General features: G+C 43.2%; 1 pseudogene; it reads left to right on the plus strand.

Annotated features, from left to right (window-relative positions):
• Positions 1-1,383: 1,383 nt before the first annotated feature.
• LOC137228380 (serine/arginine-rich splicing factor 3 pseudogene) lies at positions 1,384-2,453 on the plus strand (annotated as a pseudogene).
• The last annotated feature ends 23,362 nt before the right edge of the window (positions 2,454-25,815 follow it).

Genomic DNA, 25,815 nt, shown 5'->3' on the forward strand with positions numbered 1-25,815 from the left:
TCATCCTCTCTCCCTCTCCCTCCATCTCTCCCTCTCCCTCTCTCCCTCTCCCTTATCTCTGCCTCTCCCTCTATCTCTCCCTATGTGGGAAGGAGTGAGGGAGATGGAGACATGGAGGGAGAGGGAGAGTTGGTGGAAGAGGGAGAGGGAGGAGAAGGAGAGAGGGAGGGAGAGAGGGAGAGACATCTTCGCTCCCTCCCTCTATCCCTCTCTCCCTTTCCCCCCTCTCCCTCCCTCTCCTCCCTCCCTCTTGTGCTCTCCCTCTCCCTCTTTCCCTTTCCCTCTCCCTCCACCTTCTTCCGTCTCTGGAGAGGGAAGGAGGTGGAGGGAGAGGGAGAGGGAAAGAGGGAGAGGGAGAGCGGAACAGGGAAACAGGGACAGGGAGAGAGGGAGGGAGAGGGAGAGAAGGAGGACAGAGGGAGAGGGAGGAAGGAAGAGACCTCTTTCCCTCTCCCTCTCCCCCCCCTCTCTCCCTCTCCTCTCCATATCTCTCTCCCTCTCTTCCTCTCCCTCCCTCTTCCTCCATCTCTCCCTCTCCCTCTCTCGCTCTCCCTTGTCTCTGCCTTTCCATCTCTCCGTCTCTGGGAGGGAGTGAGGGAGATGGAGAGATGGAGGGAGCGGGAGAGTTGGAGGGAGAGGGAGAGGGAGGAGAAGGAGGGAGGGAGAGGGATAGAGGGAGGGAGAGGGAGAGACGGAGAGGGAGGGAGAGAGGGATAGAGGGAGGGAGGGAGAGAGGGATAAAGGGAGGGAGGGATAGAGGGAGGGAGAGACGTCTTTCGCTCCTTCCCTCTATCCCTCTCTCCCTCTCCTCCCTCTCTCTCTCTCTCCCCCCCTCCTGCTCTCTCTCCCTGTCCCTCCACCTCCTTCCCTCTCCAGAGAGGGAAGGAGGTGGAGGGACAGGGAGAGGGAAAGAGGTAGAGGGAGGGCGTGCGGAACAGGGAAACAGGGACAGGGAGAGAGGAAGGGAGAGAGGGACAGGGAAGAGGGACGGGGGAGGCGGGAAGAGGGAGGGGGGAGGCGGGAGAGAGACGGGGGAGACGGAGGAGGTAGAGGGAGGGGGAGGGGAGAGGGAGAGGGATGTGGGAGAGCGAGGGGGAGATGGAGGTGGAGAGGGAGTTGGGAGAGGGATGGGGAGAGGGATGGGGAGGGGGGAAGCGGGGGAGGGAGAGAGGGAAAGAGAGAGACGCAGAGGAAAGAGGGAGAGGGAAGGGGGGGGACAGAGGGAGAGGGAGAGAGGGAGGGGCAGAGGGACGAGAGGAAGCAGGGAGAAAAGAGAGAAAGAACACACCATGTACATTTCTGTCAAATGACACCGGGGATCCTTACACAACCAGGAGAAAATAACACAGCGAGGCTCTTTCTCAGCTGGAACTGGAACTGCAGATGGGGCGAAACACCACCAGGGTGGCCACACATGTCCAGCTGCCGCCCCAGCCCCCTGAGTCTGGTCACCAGGGCTCTGAGTGTTTGCTCCAGGGACCTGGGGTTCACCCTGTCACCCTGGAGGTCGGGCCTAGACAGCAGGGCCCCGGGCTGGACACATAGGGGGAAAAGCATCCCCACAGGACAGCTTGTGCGAGCCGATTCAGCTGCGAGATTCTAGAGGCCCGGGATCACCCTGTGGCCCATGAAACCCAGGAGCCAGGAGGGTCTTGCATCGGCATTCCTGTCCGTTGGACTGTAACGTTTATGTAAGGAATCTTGGAAACAGTGGTAACGAGTGAATTCGAACGAGCTTTAGGATATTATGGACCACTCCGAAGTGTGTGGGTTGCTAAAAACCCTCCCGGCTTCGCTCTTGTTGAAAATGAAGATCCCCGAGATGCAGCGGATGCTGTCTGAGAACTAGACGGGAGAACACTCTGTGGCTGCCGAGTAAGAGTGGACCTGTCCAATGGGGAAAGGAGAAGTCGAGATCGTGGCCGCCTCCTTCTTGGGGTCGTCGCCCTCGAGATGATTATCGGAGGAGGAGTCCTCCCCCTCACCACAGATGTCCAAGACGGAGAAGCTTCTCCCGCAGCCAGAGCAGGTCCCTTTAGTAGATATAGGAGAAGAGAGAGATCACTGTCCCAGGAGAGAAATCGCAAGCCGTCCCGATCTTTCTCTAGGTCTCCTAGCCGATCCAGGTCAAATGAAAGGAAATAGCAGACCACTTTGCAAGAGGAGTGGTGCACAGGAAATAACTTCATTTGACAGGAGTATGTACAGAAAATTCAAGTTTCGTTTGAGACTTCCGAAGCTTGATGCACTTTTTAAATGTTTTAGCTGTTCACATTTGTTTGTCTCTTGGGACAGTGACACATAAAGGTGTCATTCTCTATGGTTTGAAATGGGTCATATGAGGCATGTAATATGAAGAATTGTTTCTTTACAATGTTCTCTTAAGCAAAATTGAATTTGCTTTGAATTTTTGGTCTTGCCTAGACTGAGAATAAAACTCTAACTCCTGCCCACCTAAAGTGTGATGTTTATTATTATGGAAACAACACTGGCAAACATTGAAGAGACTTTCTGTAGCTGGGATATGGTATGCAGCTGTAGTTAAGCAAGCAGTCTTTAAAAGGTGCTGTGAACACAAGCCAGCAGGTAGAAATGAAAGCCGCACCCTTACCCTAGATTAGAGGTTTAAGAATTCCACTAGTCTTCACACTGGACAAGAGGTTGTCCAGTGAGTTTAGAATCTAAGAAGTTTCAAGGAAGTTAGTTTCCCTTTGAGTTAGGTCATAAGTCCCCTCTGTGATTGCCGTACATGAATACATAGCTCTTTGTAATGTTTTTTGGAAGTTGAGATGATCAAGATACCAATGTCTTGCCAGATGAAGAGTATATTGTAGAGCTGAACTTTGAGTTACTGTGCAGTTTTTTTTTTCATGCTGTCATTCGTAATATGTTTTGTGAGACTCCTTGGGATTAAAGTTTTGGTTCCAAAAGGAACAAAGAAAACAAAAAAAGGATCCACCTGCCAATGCAGGGGACACGGGTCCGAGCCCCGGTCCGGGAAGATCCCCTGTGCCGCAGATCAACTAAGCTCATGGGCCACAACTATTGAGCCTGTGCTCTAGATCCTGGGAGCCACAACTACTGAGCCCCCATGCCACAACTACAGAAGCCCGCACAGCTAGAGCCCGTGCTCCGAAACAAAAGAAGCCACTGTAATGAGAAGCACGTGCCCGCAACAAAGAGGAGCCCCTGCTCGCCGCAACTAGAGAAAGCCCGTGTGCAGCAATGAAGACCCAACGCAGCAAAAAAAAAAAAAAAAAAAGACGATACCGGCCAGGTGATCAAGGGTAAAATTGTTTGTCACAAGTCCCGTTGATGGGGTGTATCCTTGATGTGTGTATCCTTGATGGTGTGTATCCTTGATGATGTGACCTGAGGAGAATGACATTTTTATCTGTGTCTGGATCTTCCGCCCCAAACCCCGTAACTCCAGCCCAACCATAAGAAAAACATCAGAAAACCAACAGACAAACAAATTGAGGGACAAAATACCTGACCAGTCCTCCTCAAAACTTTCAAGGTATTAAAACCCAGGGATGTCTGAGAAATGTCACAGCCCAGAGGAGACTGGGACAGAAAAAGGATGTTAGGGGAAAGCTAGGGAAATTCTAGTAAAGTGTGGACTTTAGTTAATAATAACGTATCCATCTCGGTTCCTTAGTTGGATAAGCATGTCGTACTAACGTACTAAAGTACTAACGTGTTGGAAATAGGGGTACTGGGTCGGGGGTCCACAGCACTCTGTACACTCTGTACAGATCTTTGCAACTTTTTTGTAACTCTAAGCTATTCTAAAATTAAGCAACTACTAAACAGAGATAAGAATGTTATTTCCCTGATTTGAACATGCCTGAGTTTGTTTTCATGGTCACATTTGTGCTATCTGGATGTGTCTTGGAATCAGTAGCAAAGGAGAGTTGCCAGCCCCTGGGAAGATGCGGCTGGTTTGCAGGTGGCTTGCTCTGGAGCTGAAGACCACGGTGGGAAGTCTGCAGCCTCGGGCTGCACTTAGAACCATGGGAGGGGATGGGCCAGCTCAGTTAGGGATGGAACCTATAAATAAAACTCTTTTTCTTTTCCATTATGGCTTATCACAGGATATTGAATATAGTTCCCTGTGCTAGACAGTAGGACCTTGTAGCTTATCCATCCTATATTTAATAGTTTGCCTCTGCTAACCCCAAACTCCCAATCCAACCCTCCCTCCCTCTTTCTCCCCCTTGGCAACCACAAGTCTGTTCTCTATGTCTGTGAGTCTGTTTTTGTTTCGTAGACAAGTTCATTTGTGTCGTATTTTGGATTTCACATATAAGAGAGATCATATATGTGTCTTTCCCTGCTGACTTACTTCACTTAGTATGATGATCTCTAGGTCCATCCACGACGTTGCTGCAAATAGCATTATTTCATTCTTTTTATGGCTGAATATATTCCATTGTATATATGTACCACATCTTCTTTATCCATTCATCCATCAGTGGACATTTAGGTAGCTTCCACATCTTGCCTATTATAAATAGTGATGCAATGAACATTGGGGTGCATGTATCTTTTCTTTCTTTCTTTTCTTTCTTTCTTTTTCTTTCTTTCTCTCTTTCTTTATTTTTTTGTCACACAGTATGTGGGATCTTAGTTCCCTGGCCAGAGATGGAACCCATGCTCCCTGCACCGGAAGCACAGAGTCTTAACCACTAGACCACCAGGGAAATCCCAGGGGTGTATGTATATTTTTGAATTAGAGTTTTCTCCAGATCTATGCCCAGGAGTGGAATTGCGGGACCCTATGGCAGCTGTATCTGTTCTCTGCACGTCTCACATCAACCACCTGCACTCCACTGCTTGCTCTCAACGTCATCTTCGGGGAACACAACCTGCGACAGGGACCTTGACAAGAAGAAATGGCTCAGGGAAAAGCTACCTGCACAGGGAGGAGATAGAGGCCATCGACCCTGGGGTGCGGCGGGGAGAGTGGGCACGGAGATTTGTCATTTCATCCCTGATACTCAGCCCTCCTGGCTGCCCCACTCTAGGTCACCTCGGGATACAGAGGTGACCCGGTTAGAGTCCCAGCCTGTGCAGGAATCTAGGGGCACCAGCGGGTCTGAATAATATTAGTGCAGGGTCTCCCCCATGGCACTGGGGTTATTTGGGGCGGGTCATTCTCTGCTGGGGGCCCCTCCTGGGCACTGTGTGGGGTTCAGCAGCATCCCTGTCCCCACCCATTTGATTCCAGGGGCCCCTTCCCCCCCAGTTGTGACAACCACAGATTTTCCCCAGACATCACCGAAGAACTGGGTGAGGCGGAAGCAGGATGGCCCTGGGTGAGGACAGCTGTGTTGAAGCAACCAGCCTGGCTTAGGGCAGGGTCCGCCCCAGTCCCGTCAGAGCCTGCATTTACAACTGCCCCTTCCCTCTCCCACCTCCCATGCCCTGCAGTGGTCTCCGAGACATCATCCCCGTGTAACAAATCACACCTTCTCAGTTTACTGTCCCCAGCACCTAGAAGAGTGTCTGCTATGTAGTAGATGCTTCCTAAATACTTGCTGAATAAAGGAGTTGAATAAAGGGATGAGTGGATGAATGAATGAAGGTTACCATGGAAGGAGGGGGGAGATTCCCTTTCTGACTCTCGGGGGTTGGGATATCAAGTGAAAGATCCATCCTAAACAGGCTGACCAGCCTTCTGGGGTTCCCCGGAAATGAGGGTTTCCCCACAGTTCCAGCGCTCAAACCTGAGCGGTCCTGGGCAAACTGGGGGCGGGTGTTGGTCACCCTGTGTAAACACAGTAACAATTGCAACTGCAATAGCAATGGCCGAGGACCTCTACGGTCTTATTGACCAGGCCCAGTTCTTTACCTGGCGGGGAAGGGTGGGCCGGGATTGGAATTCCGGTGATCCAGGGTGGGCGGGTGAGGGCACACCCCGAGCTTGTGTAGGGGAGTCCAGGAAGGTTCTGGAGGAAGTGACAGTGACACAGGAGGGAGGGAGGAGTCTAAGGAAGAACATCCCACACGACAACGTGTGCCAATGGCCCTGGGCCCAAGGTCACACCTGACCAGGGCTTGCTTTTTTTCTTTTTTTCTAATTTACATTTTCCCACATGGATATGCAATTGTCCTAATGCCATTTATTGAAAACTCCTTAATTTCCCCACTTTCTGTCATATCAAGTTCTCATCTATCTGTTTCTGGACCTTTATTCTCTACCATAGAGGTATACGTCCCATCCTTGCACCACTAGGGCTGTTTCATCACTATAACTTTATTTTTTATTCATTTATTTCTTTGGCCGTGCCGGGCGGCATGTGGGATCTTATTTCCCTGACCAGGGATCGAACCCGCACCCCTTGCAGTGGAAGCTCAGAGTCTTAATCGCTGGACCTCCAGGGAAGTCCCCAGGGCTTGCTTTGACATCCATCGAATGGTGGCGGGTGGGCACGGGGAGCAGCTGTCTGTGAGCCATCCTGTGTAGAAATGCAGGGTGGAGGGCAGGACAGCTGGAGCGGGAGGGGAAGAGGCGGAGGAGGGAGGGAGGGATGGCGGGCGGGCGAGAGACAGACAGAGAGTTTCCGGAGACACTAGCTCTGGCCGTGTCCTAGGGCATGAAAGCTGAAAATAGCTCCTAGTGCCGGGAGCCTTGGAGCCGGAGCCTGGGAGCCAGGGTGACTGGCTCTCCTCCCTGGTGTGTGTGTGGGGGGGGGGGTGGAGGGGGGTGGGCTCCGGACTTCTCAGGCTGGGAATGGGGTGCACGGAGCAGGGACGGAGCAGGGACCCTTCTCTCTGGGACCTCGCGGGCCATCCTTAGCTCACAAAGCTGAGCCACTCCTGGCCCTACGAGTGGGGGGCTTATCCTCCCTGTCCCCTGGATCACACCCCCTCACACACAACTTCCCCTTGTGTGCTCCCAGCAACCAAGATAATCTGTTTTTAAAAGATTTGGGGGAGGGGGGTAAACATACAAACAAGAGCAGAATGGATACTTTTTCAGAATGGGAATGGCTCTGTGTAACCCCATCCCCAAGGTAACCAGAGTCCTGACCTCTAACACCCTTGACGAGTCAGCCTTGGTCTGGGCTTGCAGACCCACGGAAACTTCCTCATCCCCTCCTTCAGACCCCGTCTCTCCCTCGGCGTCTTTGTGAGAGGCACCCGGGGAAGTGGGACTGCTAGGCTGTACTGCTGCTAGAACTCCACCTGGGCTCCACCAGGCTCCAGCCCCCCGCCCTGTGCACCTCTCTGACCCTGAGGCACCTCAACTGGTAGGAGCGGCATCACCTTCCCTCCCGGGACTTGTGACACTTAAGGGAGACACAGAAAGGACAAGCGTTTGGCTCCCTGGCTGGCAAAGAGCAGGTGCTCAATTGTCATAAGTGTCCGTATCAGTGAGGGTTCTCCAGACAAACAGAATCCATAGCCTCTGTGTGTATATACACACACACGTACACATGTACACGCATACAAAAATATACAGCTGTGTATATATGCAGTACGCATACAGACATATACACATATAGTATATGCAATACGCAAATACATATATACACACATATATATAATGCATAGTTTGTATATATACAGTATGTCTACACACATATACACATAATATATACAATAGACACATACACTATACATACACACATATGAAATGCATAGTTTGTATATATATATACAGTATGTACACATTCGTATAAGATGCAATATACACACCTAGGTTCGTCTATATCATACATATATACACACATACAAAGATATTTAGGTGTGTATATATACAGTATACATACATACACATATAATATATGCAATACATACACGTACATACATATAGACACACATATACACCTACATATAAAAGCATGTAGAATAAAAATATATGTACTGCATCTATAAATTCGTCGTATATATACATACACATATCATATATAGGATACATACACATACATATATACAATGTATACACACACACCTATATGTAAATATGTGCATGTACATACACATATAAGTACACACGCAAGTGTGTATATAGAGAGAGTACATACATATATACATATAATACCTATACACATACAGGTATACAACATATATACACACCTATATATCAATATACACTGTATACATACATACATACAGTGTACATATACTGTACACATACACACCCATATATCAATACATGGGTGTGTGTATATATACAGCATGTTCACCTTCATAATATGTATACTGTATATATACACATACATACATGTATACAATATATACACACAAATATATAGGCTTGTATGTATACTGTATATAGTACTTACACATAGACTACAAACGCATGCACATATAAACATATGTGTATACATATATATATCATATCTATACACACATATACAAATTAATAGGCTTGTATATATTCAATATTTTTACATATATAGTTTCGTTTTAAGGAGTTGACTCTTGTGACCGTGAGGCAGGCAAGTCAGGGCAGGACTCTGGGCTGGAGACACAGGGAAGAGCTGATGTGCCAAGTCCATTGGAGGAACACTTCCCTCTTTCTAGGGCACCTCATTTTTCTCTCCAGTCCTTCAACTGATGGACGAGGCCCACCCACGCCGCGGCATTGACAATCTCCTTTACGCAAAGTGGACCAATTTCAGTGTTAATCTCTTCTGAAGAATACCTTCCTGGCCACATCTGGAATAATGTTTGTGGTTGCCGGGGCCCCACGCAGTGCGCACATGAGATTAACCATCCCCGTGGCGATGATGACACTTTATTTTCTCCCTTGACCATTGTCACTACTATTCCAATTAAAATGGCAGCGCTATGAGGGCAGGGCATTTCCTTTTTTGCCAGTACTGAGCGTCCGCGGTCTGGTGCCTAGCATAGGCTAAATACACGGCATTTTTGTGAACAGAAGCCGGGATTCCAGCTGTCATATTTAATAGGAATTATAGTCTTATTAGTGTGTGTGTGTGTGTGTGTGTGTGTGTGTGTGTGTGTGTGTGTGTGTGTGTGTGTGTGTGTGTGTGTGTGTGTGTGTGTGTGTGTGTGTGTGTGTGTGTGTGTGTGTGTGTGTGTGACGGTATGTCGAGGTCAGGAGTCGAACCCGCCACCACTGGCCCTGAGAGGTTTGGCCGGGTCCCCACTTCGGGCCGGTGGGTGTGGCCAGGGGCAGCCGATGACGTGCGTACGTGCGTGCGTGCGTGCGTGCGTGCGTGCGTGGGAGCGTGCGAGTCCAGGAGGCGGGCCGCGCGGGCCGTGAGTGTTTCAGTGCGGCCCCCGGCTCACTGTGCTCGCTTCACGCCGGCCCGAGTTCGCAGCAGCGCTGGGGGCCCCGGGCCTGTGACCACAAAGAGGGAGCCGGGGCCCGGACGGGAGCGCGGCGGCGGCAGCTGAGGCCCAGGCCAGGCCCCGTCCCTTCAGCCGCCCGCCTGCCCGTCTGCCCCGCCCCCGCCGGCGGCGCCGCGCCCCTCCCCCAAGCGCCAGACTAGCGCGGTGCGGGGACCGCGCGCGAAGACATGGGGGAGAAGCTGGAGCTGAGGCTGGAGTCGCTCTTGGGGACCGAGCCCGCCGTCTACCCGTGGCCGCTGCCGGTCTAGGTAAGTGCCGCCCGTCCCCTCCTCCCGGACCCCCGCCCCTCTTCCCCCACGGGCGCGCGCTGAGCCCACCGAGAAACGGAGCGACTCGAGTCGCCAGACCCTCTTTGGAGCCCCCCTTCCCGCCCCGCCGTGGTTCTCCGCGGCAGTTTCCAGCCCCCGCGCGCAGAGTGGGCAGAGGGGAGCCGGCGCCGGCCGGGGGCGTCGACTCGGCCGCGGGGACCCCGCGCTTCTGCGGGGCGCCCGAGCCGGTCTGCGGTTGGCTCTGCAGGGCTGGGGACCCCGGTCCCCCCGGGCCTGGAATGTCGGCGGGCTTGCCCTTCTGTACTTTAGGATCTGACATGTAGGGTTTCTTTTTCCTGGTAGTTTATTCTTAGCGCTGTCAACGTGCTTAGTTTTTTTTTTTTTTTCAGGGCACCCTTTCCTCCCTCTCTCCAGTTTTATTGTGTTTCTGTTTTGTTTTGTTTTAGTTAGGCATTTTGTTCCTCTGATCTTGAGTGGGTGGGCTGGCAGGACACTTGGAGAGGAGGCGTTCTGTCCCCTGACCTTGAGTGGCCTTTGGAAAATGACAGGCCAGACGGAAATTTAACTTAATTGATATATAATATTGTATCTGTCCAAGGTGTACAATGTGATGATTGGTATATATATAGTGTGTGAAATGATTACCACAATAAGTTTAGTTAACCTTAATTCACATAATTACAAATGTTATCTTTGTGATGAGAACTTTCAAGAGGTACTCTCTTAGCAACTTTCAAACATAAAATACGGTATTGTTAACTGTAGTGACCGAGCTGTACATTACATCACCATTACTCCCTTGTCTTATAACTAGAAGTTTCTACCTTTTGATCGTCTTCCCTCATTTTCCTCACCTCCAACCCCCAGCTCTGGCAACCGTCATTCCATTCTATCATGAGTTCAGTATTTTAGATTTCACATATGAGATCATAAAGTATTTATCTTTCTCTGTCTGACATTTCATTTAGCATAATGCCCCCCAAATCCACCCATGTGGTCACAAATAGGCAGATTTCCTTCTTTATCACGGCTGAATAATAGTAGGTTGTATGCATCCCATTTTCTTCATCCATTCATCCACAAAAGAACACTGAGGTTGTTTCCATGTCTTGGCTCCTGTATTGGGTTGGCCAGAAAGTTCATACAGTTAATGAATACACTGTTCAATAAAACTTGGTGAAAATGAGTCTTTCATTTTTACTTAAAATAAATCTTTGACAAAGCCAGCTAGGCATCCCTTTGCGTAATGGCTTATATCACATTGAAATATTTTAAACATATGAACAGTAATAGCTGAAATGACAAATGTTACTAATATTGACACAATTTATCAAGGAGAATATGTTAGAATATGTTAAAATGCAGATGGACAGTGAAAGAACAAATATAACTTTTAACTAAATATTGTCTTGATATTTAGACCATTGGTTAAAATCATGATAACAGGTTTCATCCATTTCAAGAAAGCAGAATATTTGCAGATCACTTAACATTTACTAGGTATGTTCTCAGTCTGGAAGGATATATTTCACTGACATGTGTCATTTAATTTAACCACATCCCTCTGTAATAGATAGTGTTATCCCTATTTGCAGATAGGAAACAGGCTCAGAAAGATTAAGAATGTTACCTAATTCTAGTAAGCAGCCAAACCTAAACTGATCTAATTCCAGGGCAAAGCTCTTTCTGACACATCAGTGTGGGTCTTTATCTCTTTGAGAATTGTTGAACATTAAAAGCCTTCTTCCAGTTAAATGCATAAAGAAACAACATGAGCAATGACATAACAATACAAGTCTCACGAAATAATTGGTGTGTTTGGCCTTGCTTTTGTTGATTGATCTTTTGCAAAATTGCTTTTCTCTGAGATATTTAAAGTGGACTTTAACTATTTTCTTGGAAGACTTTCCTAAATTATACCTATCAGAAAGCTGCTTTGCTTTAAGGCTGAAGAAAAATGAAAGCTTACTTAACTACACTTAGGTGCCAGGGTCATACTATGAGCTCTACACCTGCCAGGATTCACGCTAAGATAGATAGGGTGGCTCAGCAAACTGTCCATAGTCCTGTGATTCCTTTCTGATATTCTGAAGTAGAAATAATTTAATAACTGTTCACAAAAGAGAGAAACACTGTTTCTTGGTCCTCAATATCATGCTGCTGTAGGCTAATTCTTTCTCTCTTCTGTCGCCCCTTAGTATAGAGAGTGTGTTTTGGGGACCCTCCTTCACGATCTTCTGCATTCCAAGAGCATCTTACATAAATCCAGGACTTCTCAAGCAGCCAGTTTTGCCAGATGGTCTTAGGGTTGGTTGTACCCCTATATGTATAATCCTGAACTTCTCAAGTAAGGTCCTTAGAGAGCATAATGGCTAAGAGAATTGGTGCTGATACCAGACCTGAGTCCAAATACTGCCTATGCCCCTAACTAGCTGTGTAACCTTGGAGAAGTAACTTAAGCCCCTTAAAGGGATTAGATTTCTCACCCGGAAAATGGTATAATAAATGCATCTACCTCATATGGTTAGTGTGTAAATTAATGTAACTTGAGATGGTGCGTGTTAAGCATTAGCACAGTGCCTGTCTCTTGTTAGTAGTACCTGCTTTTATTATTAATTATTCTCTTTATATTCCCAGTTCCAGCTAGGTGCCTAACATATAATAGTTGTTCAGCACATATTTACTGGATTGAACCAGCTCTGAAATTTAAGCATTGGGTCAACAGCAAAGTAGTCACCCCACCATCATTTCTCCCAGAGAAAGGGAGAATAGATGGAAGCCAGCCATCATACTTTCTTTTCTTATTCTAAACTTCCCATCCAGCCCCAGCAATAAAATAATCTTCCTGAACCCCAACAATTTCAAGAATTTTTCAAATCACACTATTTGAAAATAGTTGGGTTGCCCAGATCTAATATGTCCCAGGACCCCAAGGTCACCAAGCTTATATTAATGAAGTCTAGTTAAGATAAATGATTACAGTTAGTAAACCAACTGCTTATGAGCTCATTGGGCTTTTTAAAATTTACTATCTGCGCTTCATAGAGACACAAGTATTTTGCTTTTGTAGGACGCTCAACAGTCAAAGTCGTCTTTTAAAAAGCACAAATCAGACGCTATTATTGCACTGCTTCTAACCTCTAAAGGCTATCTATTGTAAAGAGATTAAATTTTCAACTACTTAGCCAGGCTCACAGAGACCATGTGCTCTGGTCACTTACTACATCTTTCCCTGACCTTCATGGGGTTCGAGGCACAGTTGTCTTTTTCAGTCCCTCAGATGCAACAAGCTCTACTTCTTGCTCTCCCAGCTTTAGATTGGCTAATCCATGTACCCAGACCAATTTCCCTCTTATCGTTAAGGTCTCGGTTCAAACGCCACCACTGCTATCTTGACCAAAGAGACCTGCCTCCTCAGTGCCTCTCCATCCCTTTGTCCAGTCGTATTTCTGTCACCGTACAACATTTATTTACATGTTTACTCTGTCTTCCTCCACCACTGGACATTTGCTTAAGAGCAGGGACTTTGTAATTTTTTGCTCACCACTGAATCTTCCAAGGCTTGCAGCACACACTGGCACATAGGTGTGTAGGAAATGTGTGTCTAATAAAGAATAAATACGTGAATAAGAAAAAACTGTGAAACACTAACACAAGAATATTCTTCTTTCAAAAGAATAATGAAAAATAATTTCATTCAATAAGAGTCATTCTTAGTTACTGATACGTGACTTAGTAGATCCCATTCAATTTAAAATGTTCCCTTTTTTTCTGATACTTTCACAAGTCATTGATTAAATGTTGCTCACTTTTAAGGCCAGTCTGTGAGACATTATTTAACTTGTCTACTCTAAAGTTCCAGCGTTAACTCAGGCGGGGCTTCACCAAGTACTGACCATGTGACCTTGGCCTCTCATTGCCTCAGTTTTCTCATTTGTAACATGGGTATAATAATCGGCTTATTTCATACGCCTATGAGGAGGAGAACTTTACATATATGTGTGTGTGTGTGTGTGTGTGTGTGTGTGTGTGTCTATATATATGTATTTAAACAGTGTCTTAGAATAGTGTCTGGCACATGATAAGCATTATAGAAGTATTGACTGCTGCTACTAGTACTGTTATTATGAGAACTAACTGTTGAGAATAATCCTTCATATAGTGGTTTATTCCACTGAAGATAAAGGAAACTCATAGAATATTAGAAATCAGATTAAACACAGAAAGCCAGTAAAATATACCAGGAGAGAAGATGATGAGAGTGTGAAAACATAGAGGAGGAGAAAAATGGTTTTTGTATTTCTTTTTCTTTTTTAAAGAAGGAAAGAGCCTAGAAATAGGACAAAAACTATTCATTGGCTATACTGACATGGAGATCGCTGGTGACCTTCATAAGTAAAATTTCAGGACAGTGGGCAGAGAGATTACGGTGAGAGAAGTCAGGTGGATGTAAATTATAGAGTAAGTGGGACGTGAGGAAATGGAAACAATATATGATGATAACAATTTTGAAAAGTTCAGACATGAATTGGCTAAAGAAGATATGCAGGGATTAGAGGAGGAGGGAGGCTTTCGTGTTACACGTACAGTTTTCAACATTTTAAGTTGGAGTTACTAGTCTAGAATGAGGTTGAATTTTGGCAAGAATCATGCATAAGGAGTAGAATGGGTTGTAGAAAATGCAGTGCTGTGAAGTACTTGAGAAGATGAGAGAAAATGAAATGCTGTCTGTAGTGCACGTGGCCTTTGAACTTGAACTCCTGTAGTGAAAGGGAATACAAAGATCAATGCAAATGCTAATGAATTAACGGATTTGGCAGTGGACTATTTACTGACTTCTGTGTTCCTAATGAGTTAGGAAGCGCCTCACCAGCTCAGAGTGAAGGAAGTAGAGAGGATGGAGGAAAATTTGAGGAGGGTAGGGAAAGCTTCTAAGAAAATAGTCCTTAAGGAGAATTAGAAAGAACTTACTGTAAGTCAGAGCAATATTTCCAGTCTCGAAAATCCATTTGGAGTTGGTGATTATTAATTTATTGGAATACCAATTTGCCCTGCCACATGAGTTTTCTCCGGCTACCTGGATATAAATTACACAGAGGCAGAAAAGAATGAGAGATAACAATCGAGGGAAAATACAATTAGTAGTTTTGTTTACCGTTTTCCACTTCCCCGCTCCAACTCTGGGGAGCCTTCATGGACATGGCTGCCCTCCCAGCCTCCAGCAGCACTCTGTTATCAAAGAATTCAAAGAAATGGAACATAGGTTTCCAACTTATTAATTTAGCAAAATCAAAAATTGTGTATAATGTTTTCTGTTGGCAGAGATTTTTGCAATATAATTTGGTTCCGTCTTTTGACAAGTAATTTGGCAATGTCTAGCAAGATAAAAACGTTAATAGCTTTTTACACGTTAACTCTAATTCTGGAAGCTTATGCCGATAAATAATTTATAATCCAGAAAATTATTATATAAAGATGCTCATTGTCATGCCATTTGTAATAACAAAAAATTGGAAACACCTTTAATTGTTAACAATAGGAAAACAGTTTAGGAAATTATATCCACTTAGTAGAAAGTGACACAGTTACTATATTATAATTACACGATGATGGAGCAAAATAAAATAATGCTTAATAAAGAAAGAATGAAGAAAGCTGACCTAAAATTGTGTCTTCCTTGTGACAGTAATTATGTAAACATACCAATATTTATTAAAACTTAAAACCAAAATAAAGTTTTAAAAGCTCTGTACCAGTAATGGGGATTTTATGTTTGTTTCAAAATATTTTTTAACATACCTCTTATAATTTTGTTTTGTCTACTCTTTTTCTTAAGAATTTCTGACTCTTACCTCATTTTTCATTTCATAGTTTCAAATAAAGTCAGCAATTTTATCATCAGAGAAGATTAGACTTATTTGACAGTTCGTAATTCCAAGTTATTTGGTATAAAAAGACCATATACACTTGTAGGTGCTTTCAAAATAAATTTTCGAGAATTTTTTTTTTTTTTTGCTTAGTCTTTCCTGGTATGGAGATGAAGCAAACTACCTAAAATTGCTAGCCGTTCTTTTTTCATTTTTCTCATTTTATTGATTTATCTTGTCCTTCACAGAAATGATAACAAATGAGTCTGCAGTTGCATCTGCCAATTTCTTAAATCCTCTATTATCCACATTATGAAATCATACTAGTATGAATGCTTCCAGTATTTTCAGAGCTCTTTAGTTAGTATACTTTAGCATTCTGTATGAAGTATCTTATGTAAGTGTAAAATTTAGACTCAACTTCTGGAAGCTTTGATTTCTTAGTTCAAAAGTGAGAGATCCTTAGTTCAGCCATATGATTAACAATTACTTGTATAGTAAGAAGCTCCTAATTTATTCTTTTATGGATACCTGGCAGTTTTCTTGCCATTTCTCGGAAGTTCTCTATTAAACACATTCTCTCTCTGTCTCTCTCTGTCTCTCTCTGTCTCTCTGTCTCTGTCTCTCTCTCTCTCTCTCTCACACACACACACACACACACACACACACACACACACACACTTGGTGATTAAAAGCACAGATATGGCATTATGAAATCTAAGATTCAATTTCCAGTTCTGTAGTTTCTGGGCCACTTCACTTTAGGCAAGTAACCTAATGTCTCTGAACCTTGTTGTTTTCATCTGTAAAATAGAAATTATAATTATATCAGACAATCCTCAAAACATCCGTAATGATTTTAGAGTTTCAGAGTCAGGTAAAAGCAGGCACTCAGTAAATGGCTAGTGCTTTTATTACTTTATTATTATTTCGGTCTTGGTTTTCCTTGAGTCTGTGAGTCCCCATAATGAAATGTAATTTCCAGTAGATTGAGTAACACCTGTTTTCACCAAAAATTTTAACTGAGTTCATTACTTTCTGTGCAACCCAGATTAGTTTTCTGCCTCTTTTTCTGTGCCGTATGTAGGTGTTCAGTAGATTTATTTAATAAATGTATGAATGCTTGAACGCGTAGATGAATTTTTAAATGCTTCTTTTTGAGAAGGTAGAACAAATGTGACACAGTAGAACACATAAGAAAATAATCCATGGAAAAAATGGCAAAGTCATGTATGTGCCCAGGGCCAGCCTAAGAAGAATTGCTTTTTTTTTTTTTTTTTTTAGGAAAAATGTGTTGAATAGCTTATTTTAATTATTTTTAGAAGTTAAGTACAGGGACTTCCCTGGCGGTCCAGTGGTTAAGACTTCGCGTTCCAATGCAGGGGGGTGTGGGTTCAATCCCTAGTCGGGGAGCTATGGTCCCACATGCCTCGCAGCTAAAAAACCAGAACATAAAACAGAAGCAGTATTGTAACAAATTCAATAAAGACTTTAAAAAGTGATCCACATCAAAAAAAAAAAAGTTAAGTACAAAAATTTGCTGATGATTTAGGACCAATAAAATAATGTGAGATTAGCTGTACTAAAACAGAATGTTGAGCTACATTCACATTAAGTGACATTATATAGTCTAAATTTATGGAAAACTTCTGAGATGGTGAGTGACCTTTGAGCAGAAAAAGACGGAGAAATGGCCTTTTCTGCATTCTATTGTGCCTCTAAGTAAAATGCTTGGTAATCTAGCTACAAAACTCTCTGTCATTTGGCTTTAGGCACCTACTGTGATTTACCTTGTGAAGATCAGATTTTGCCATGGAGAGGATTTGTAAAAGTATCACACGTTCCAGTACCGTTGGCAACCACAGCTACCAAAAACTCCCATTTAAATTGATGAACCTAATATCAGATGATAGTATCATTTCCTTGTGGGTGTTCTGGGGAAAGGTGGGTAGGAAATATATAAAAGTGAATACTTTATTGACTGAAATAACAATTCATCATTTTGAAAACATAAAATACATTAAAGTTGTTATAGCATCATCCATTAATATTTCACTGTAGTTTAGACATGGCCTACAATCAATGTTTTCTGCCCTTTGAAACAGAACCATGCTTGTGGTATGCATTAATCATATAAAAGATGAAACACTGAAAAGAAATTCAGCCTTTAAAGACAATTTGCTTTGATTTATTCAGTGGGTTCTCCTAAAAAGTTAATACCAAGAATTATTGCTTGTTAAATTGGAGTTAGAAATTCTTTCAGAGTTACTTAGTATTTTCTTTAATATCAGTATCAAGGAAGGCAAAGCAAATTTGCATATTTATTAGGAAATACAGGCACATAATCATAAAACAAGAAGACACAACGTTTTTATAGACTTTATTTTTTAGAAGTGTTTTAATTTTACAGAAAAATTGAGAAGATAGTATAAAGTGTTTCCATATACACTATACCCATTTCCCTCTATGATGATCAACTTATATTAGTATGTTCCATTGTTACAATCAGTGAACAAATATTGATACATTATTGTTTACTATAGTCCATACATTAGTCCAGTTCCTTAGTTTTTACCTAATGTCCTTTTTCTATTCCAGGATTTCATCCAAAACATCACATTACATTTAGTTGCCATGTTTCCTTAGGCTCCTCTTGGGTTTGATAGCTTCTCAGATTTTCCTTGCATGACCTTGGCAATTTTGAGTAGTTAGGTTTGCGTAGGATGCCCACTACTAGAATTTGTTTGATGCATTTTTCATGATAATATTGGGATTATGTGTTTTGGGGAGGAAGAGCACAAGAGTAGAAGGGTTATTTTGTCAGATCACATCAAGTGTACAAAGTATCAATATGCATTATGAATGCTGAGGTCGACCTTGATCACCAGGCTGAGGTAGTGTTTTTCAGGTTTCTCCATTGTAAAATTACTGTTTTCCCTTCTCCATATTGTACTTTTTGGAAGGAAGTCAATATGCTCAGCCCACAACTAAGGAATGGAGAGTTATGCTTAAGATGGAGTACTACATAAACTATTTGGAATTCTTTTGCACTGGAGATTTATCTATTCTCCCGCATTTATTTACGTATCCAATCATTTATTTATATCAGAAGAACTCATGGATTTTTATTTTATACTTTGGGTTATAATCTAATTCTACGTTAGTTACTTTGTTCCTCAAATTGCTCTAGTCCTGACCCTTGTGAACTCTTTTCAGTTCAGTGGCTCGTGTGCCACTCTGAGGTATCCCCATCCTATATATTTTTTTGGAACTTCCTTACTTTCTGACACTATAAGATGGTCTTGTATATAAACCTTGTATATTTACTGCCCCAGTCCTAGAATCAGCTATTTCTTCAAGGATAACTAGGTCTTTTTAGTGGAGCACAGTATTAGACAGCAGGATCTGGGTGTGGGGTGTGCTGATTGCTGCCCGGATGTCATTGCTTCTAGATCTTCTCAGCTGACAGAGCAAAGAGATAACATGTGTGTACATTACCCATGTATATGCACACGTCTATAAGTATCTCTCTACATAACCATGTGTATTAAGGTAATATGAAGCAATATTAAGCTAAACATGAATGTATATTGATGTTTCCAACTTTAATCTGTTACCACATAGATCATCTTAGCCTCATCTCTTGCTTATCTTTAAATTTCAACTCCGGCAAAACACTTGACTTTTAGAAGTATGAAAATCAAATTGTAGCTACCTTGGGAAGCCAGATCATCTAGGAGAATAATTCTTAAAGGGCATGGTGTATATCATCAAATTTTAATTTACAGTCAGCAGTACTTTGTAACATCCATAGGCCTCCAGACCTCTGCTTCCAAGAAGATGAAGTAGCCCATTTCTCCCAGGTTCTTCCACTTAAAACTAAAACCCTGAACATAACAACAGACAAACATAGGAAGACACTGAAAGGTGGAAATGAGAAGGCAGACTTAAGTAGGGACTTTGGGACTTGAGGAATAACATGGTGATGAGTCCCCTGTGTTTCCTGTTGCTTCCCATACATCCTGGAGAGGGTATTACAGGAACCCCCAATCAATAACCACCAACAGAACAACAGACGAAAAAGCTTCAAAAAAGAAAACACAAAACCCCCATTCCCCCTAGCCAAGGTGTGAGGAGAGGGGTTGCCAAAGACAGAAAAACGTTTGGGCAATAATATACACACTACTCGAGCCAAGTGCCAGTGGAATATTGCACCCATCCCCTATGTCCTGTGGTTTCAGTTGGGCCAAGCTAGGATTTGATCTTCCACACCACCCCACTCCTGCCCTCCAGAAGAGGCAGCGCTCTGATTCGCCACCAGGGCTGTTACAGTATGGTGCAGTGGTGAGCTGAGCCTCCACCCCTTTGCATTAGCAAAGAGACTTTCAAAGGTGGTGCCTGACAGGCTAGTTAACACTGGGCTGCCCTCACACAGTCGTGGGGTCCAATGGTGGGACCTAGCCTCCGTCTCTCCCTGACATCGATAAGAATAGGATGTTACAGGTTGGAGGGAGTAGGCACCCCACTAACCCCCAACACATGGTGCCAGTGAGACCCAATGGGGTGCTGAATCCCCATAACCGTCCTGAGGCAGTAAGACAGAATGAGATGGCACAAGCAGGGCTAGTTGGCAGTTCTCTTCCTCTTACCCTGGTGTCAGTGGGGCCAGCAGGTAGCTGACCCTCTACCCACACCCGGCATCAACAAGAAGGAATGAAGTGGGAGGAAGGACAGCAAACACTTCACTTCTCCCCTCCCCTGGTGTCAAGAAATCTACTGGGGAGATGAACTTCCACTCCTACTAAAAGGCAACACAATGATATTAATGTTCCCACTTTTGGGGGGAAGGTGTCAGGAGGGCCAATAGGATAGCTGAACTTCTACTTGATCTGTCTGCAGTGAGAGAATGTAAGTGCCCACTTTTGCTGGGGTATTGACAGTAGGGCCCAATGGAAATCTGTACGTAACCCCCCAGTCCTCATACTACACCTCCAATAGGATGACTTCCTTCTAAAAAGTAATAATAAAATTAAATGGGATACAGAGTCATGTAATAACTCACAATGTTTAGAATCCAATTGAAAAATACTCATGGCACCAAGAGCCAGGAAATCACAGAATAAATGAGAAAAGACAATAAACCTACACCAGAACTGAGTTAAAACATCTATTGAAATTATCAGACAGGGATTTTAAATAAGCTGTCACATAAATGCTTCAGTTAGCAATTATGTGTTCCTTGACGGAAATGGGAAAAATAGAAAATGTAAACAAAGAACTAGAAGTTATAAGAATAAAAACAAATGAGAACAGTAGAACTGAAAAATACAACAATCAAAAAACTGTGCTCAAGAGTAGACTGGAGATTACGAAGCATGGAATCATGAACTTCGAAGAGATCAATACAGTGTACCAAATGTACAGAGAAAAATAGGCTGAGGGGTAGAGATGGGAGAAAGAACAGGATCTCTAGAACTTGTAAACAGTTGACAAGAGCACTAACATTCATATCATCAAAGTTCCAGAATGAAAAAAGAGAGCACGTAGGACTGACAAAGTATTCAAAGAAATAATGACTAAAACGTTCCCAATTTTTTAGAAGACATAAGCACACATTCAAGAATCTGAGCAAATCCAGAGAGGAAAAACACAAAGGTATCCTTGTCAAGACGCGTCATAATTAAACTTCTGAAAAGTAGAGACAAAAAAAATCTCGAAAGTGGACAGGCAGAAACGATGCATCACTTATTGAGAAACCAATTCCAATGACAGCATATTTCGTGTCTAAAATTATGGAGTCAGAAGCATTGACATAACATTTTTCAAGTAGTAAAAGAAAAGAACTCTCAGCCACAAATTCACACTTTTTATATCCACTTCCTTGTTTGACTTATATTAATGGACTACTAACTCATCTTTCTATATCCAGGTCTGCCATCACACTTCTCCAAAAATCTAGTCACAGTATTTCCAGAGTGATCTTTCTGAAAAAGAAGCAAATTTTTCTTATAAAAATACCTGACTGTGTTATGAAACTTTTCTCTCTTCTAAGTTACCAGGTAAAACCCTTCAACGGATTCCCATCTTTCTTGGAGTAAAAGCTCCCATCCAAACTCTCTTTGTCCTTTTGGGCTGCTGTAAGGTTATCCTGCAGGTTGGGTGGCTCCTAAACAACAGGAATTTTTTTTTCTCACAGTTCCGGAGGCTGCAAGTTCAAGAATAGGGTGCCAGTATGGTCAGATGAGGGCCCTCTTCTGAATCACAGACTTCTCATTGTATCCTCACATGGCAGAAGAGCTTAGGGAGCTCTGTGGGGTCTCTTTTATAAGAGCACTAATACCATAATCATTTCCCAAAGGCCCCACCTACTAATACTATCAGCTACGGAAATTAAGATTTCAATGTATGAATTTGGAGGGGAACACAAAGACTAGACCATAGCACTTACTATACATACATGGACCATGCATGATCTGGCTTCTACCGCACTCTCCATTGTCTTCTTTTCCTACACTCCAGTGAGCATTTCTCTCTTTTTTTTTTTGCGGTACGCGGGCCTCTCACTGTTGTGGCCTCTCCCGTTGCAGAGCACGGGCTCCGGACGCGCAGGCTCAGTGTCCATGGGTCACGGGGCCTAGCCGCTGCGCAGCATGTGGGATCTTCCCGGACCGGGACACGAACGCGTGTCCCCTGCATCGGCAGGCGGACTCTCAACCACTGCGCCACCAGGGAAGCCCCAGTGAGCATTTCTTATACTGATTATGAATGGAACTCCTTTCTGGACTGATCCTTAACCATTCATTTTTCTGGCAACCATGAATTTATCTTCTCTTTTCCTCAAAACTTCACCCTTCCTTCATGTTACATATCCATTTCAATTGCCTTCTACAGGAAGCCCTACTGATATCAACCATATACTACTGTCCACAGCATGGATTAACGTCTTACCGTGTCTTCCTATAGCACTCTGTAATATCTTTTACGGTAACTATGGATTTTCTTATTTGAGTGTCACAGTACATTGAATTCTAGGTGGCACTCTAATGATTTTAGTAGCAGTAACACTGGTGCCTAGTTTAACCCGTGACATACTTTAGGTGTTCAATAAGTGTTTGTTGAATGAGTGAATGAATGAATGGTCAATTTGAAATCTTAATCATGTTACCTTTCCAAAATCTGTTAAAAGATACCACCGTTTTCCAGAAGATTAGGGATTTAGGACCTTAAACTTGATTTAACAGAGGAAATTTTTACTAATACATCATGCTTAAATACCTCAAAGTAAAACCATAAACCCAGGAATGTAAGGTTATCCATTTGGACTTTCAAGCCAATAATTGATATCTCCTGCCCCGACTGTATTAGATGGTTTCGATGCTCCACTCATATCTCCCCAGCACTCATCCTTCCAGTATATGCTGATAGAATCATGCTGCCACCTGCAATTATCCACCTTAGGGCAGGCCAGAAGTGTACAGGAGTTAATGTATCTGGGTGTAGCTTTCAACCAAGGACAGAGGGGACTGGAAGATTAGTACTTCAAGTTTCTCACCGATTCTTGGGATAACTCTGAGACATGTTCTGTAGAGTTTCACAGAACTCCCCTGAAGTACTGGCAGCAGTTCCCTGCAGGAGTAATTTTTATTCGGTAATGCACCTCTGTTGGCTGCCTGCCTTCCATGCCTCCATTCTCAATTCCCACTCCACTTCTGAGTTTTCTGAAAGCACCTCCCAGATGAGCAGTTTGCACTCAAATTATTGCCTCAAGTTCTGCTTCTAGGGGAATTCAATTGATAGCCTCCTAACAACCCAGTGCTCCTTACAGAGCCGTCACTGGTACAAGTACCAAGGCACGGCACATTACGTATCACTCCTCCTAAATCCTATTATTTTTAAACAGATAGGAAAGAGCATGACCTTGAAGAGAAAAAGAGTTTATATGAGGACGGCCAATGGATAAAGGGAAGGAGAGACAGTGCCATTTGTTTTCCATTAATGATAGTGTGAAATGTATGGGCAGATGGTCTTAACAGGTGTGACTATAATTTGAGGAGCCTGCTCCCTTGGTTACAGAAGACTGCTATTGTTATTATTATGGAACCACAACCTCATGACTTTATTGTTTCTCTTGATGTAACCTTCTCCTTTACCCTTAAATCTTTCTACATCACTGAATTGCAGCCAGTAGATTTATTTTCTCCCTATGGCTCCATCACAAAAAAAGACACACACGTGTACACACACACACACACACACACACACACACACACACAGAGTTTTGTGTATGCCAGTGCTAGAAAAGACAAGCTCATGGTGCATGTATGCAATGGATTTTGTACATTACAGGTCTGTGTGAAATAGTCTTCTGCAGGTTCCTATGTTTATTTTATGAATAATTAACTTTAGTAAAGTTAATTTCCTGAAGATCTTGTTGAAGACTGAAGAAAGGAAGTAAATTGTAAAGAAAAAGACTTTGAAACTTGCCCTTTTTGCCCTCTCTTTGTGTCTTAATGAACAAAGGATAACTGGGCCTTTTTTGAAGCCTTTGCTTGAGTTGAAGACACAAAATGCAACCTGCACTCTTATCATAATATGTTCAGTTCATGAGTACACAAACTTATAAACCGTGAATTTCCCTAAAGTTATTATACCATTTAGAAGATGTTTGCTTGGACGTTTACTTAAAACCAAACCATTGAGGTCTATATGTCCAAATAATTTCCTTCTCTCTTGCTGTCTCCATTTCAGTTTCCTGAGTTTCTGGGAAGGCCTGGTTTCCCCAAAGGAACGATTTCTGGTAGAAGTCTGAAGGTCTGACCCAAGAAAAACAAATCCAGTACAGCCAATGAATTGAGGACAAGAAGGTTTCCAATCAGGTAGGAACATTTAATCTCATACATTACGATCACCTTAAGTAAGGTGTGCTGATAGCTGGATATGATTTAACTGCTTGGAAAAAGATGCATATATGTTATATAACCTACCCCACAAGGAAGGTGTTCTCAATTCCCTTAGAGGTTGTGGTGTTTATCAGAGAGTGCCTTGGGGGAAAATGAATACAATAACAGTATGATGCTTTTTTTTTTTAATTTTTAGCTCATTGTTGCCAAGTACACTTGGTGATCTTGGTGCCTGTGGTTGAATCCCAGGAGGTTAGACATGTGGAACAGCACATTAACCCTCTTTAGTATTTTCTCCCAAGACAAATCATTTTTATAGGTTGTCTCCATGGTCTTCTAGTTGCTTATCAAAATTAAGCATCAAGTCTTCTAAGTGAGCAATAGCCCCAGTCAGTGTGAGGAAATCAGCTTGGTTCTTATTGGGGCACAGCTTCTTGGTCTTGGCACAAAGTGAGTTCACATAGGGAGTTAGAAGGAGGAGAATGGGGCATGCGAAAGGGGAGTTCTGTGTTCTCATTGACCTATGCATGTTGAAACTCCACTAACAGCTTTATTTTCATTAGCAATTTGTGACAAAAACTTAGGGTAAAGGGAATAATGAAGCTGTCCCATTATATGGCAGGACAAAAGATAGTAGTGACATCAAAATCAGGGCCTATCCATCTCGTTTGCAGTTATATACTGAGTGTTTAGCATAGCATTTGACCCCTCATCAGTATTCAATAAGAGGATGCGTGTTGAATGACTTAGGGATGAATTAATGCATGAAAAAATTTAATATGGTAGAAAATGTGTTTTATCCTTGTATTTTCGTGTGTTGACTTTTGTATTTCAAGACCCAGCACTGTAACTGACCCACGGAATATAAGCAATAAAATTGGTTGAAAGAATGAATGAGTCCCCACTATTCTAAGAATAATTTTAAGACCAACACAGACCCCACATCTGCCAGAGGTATCCAGAGGTGAAAGCCTGGATCTCAGCTAGTGGTAGAGCTGACAGAATTTATCTAGTTTTCATAATTTACAGCCCATCCCATTACATTTAGGCATAGTACCTACATGAGCCATACAATTAAATGTTGACTGAAAAACAATGCACAACCTAGAAATTGAGAATTATGTTTTATGTGGAGGACATAGTGAGGACTGAAGTCAGGAGACAGCCTCTCAGATAGCTCTGAGGGACTGTTCTGAAGAGGTAAGGGAGGGCACAGGGTATTTAGAGGTTCTTGCAAAAAAAAAAAACCAGGTAGTTGGAACATCAAAAGATTACTGTTAATTAAAGAAACTAGACATCTTAAGTTAATAAATGTAGCACTTTTCTATATATGGTGAGATGCAAGAATCTGGTCTCCTGGAAATCAGTCCCTTGATGTTCACTTTAATTATCTAGGGCCAGTATCCTGTTTTCTCCATCCTGAATCCCCTCAGGGTGCGGCTTTGG

This window comes from Pseudorca crassidens, chromosome 7 (assembly GCF_039906515.1).
Source record: "Pseudorca crassidens isolate mPseCra1 chromosome 7, mPseCra1.hap1, whole genome shotgun sequence".
NCBI lineage: Eukaryota > Metazoa > Chordata > Mammalia > Artiodactyla > Delphinidae > Pseudorca > Pseudorca crassidens.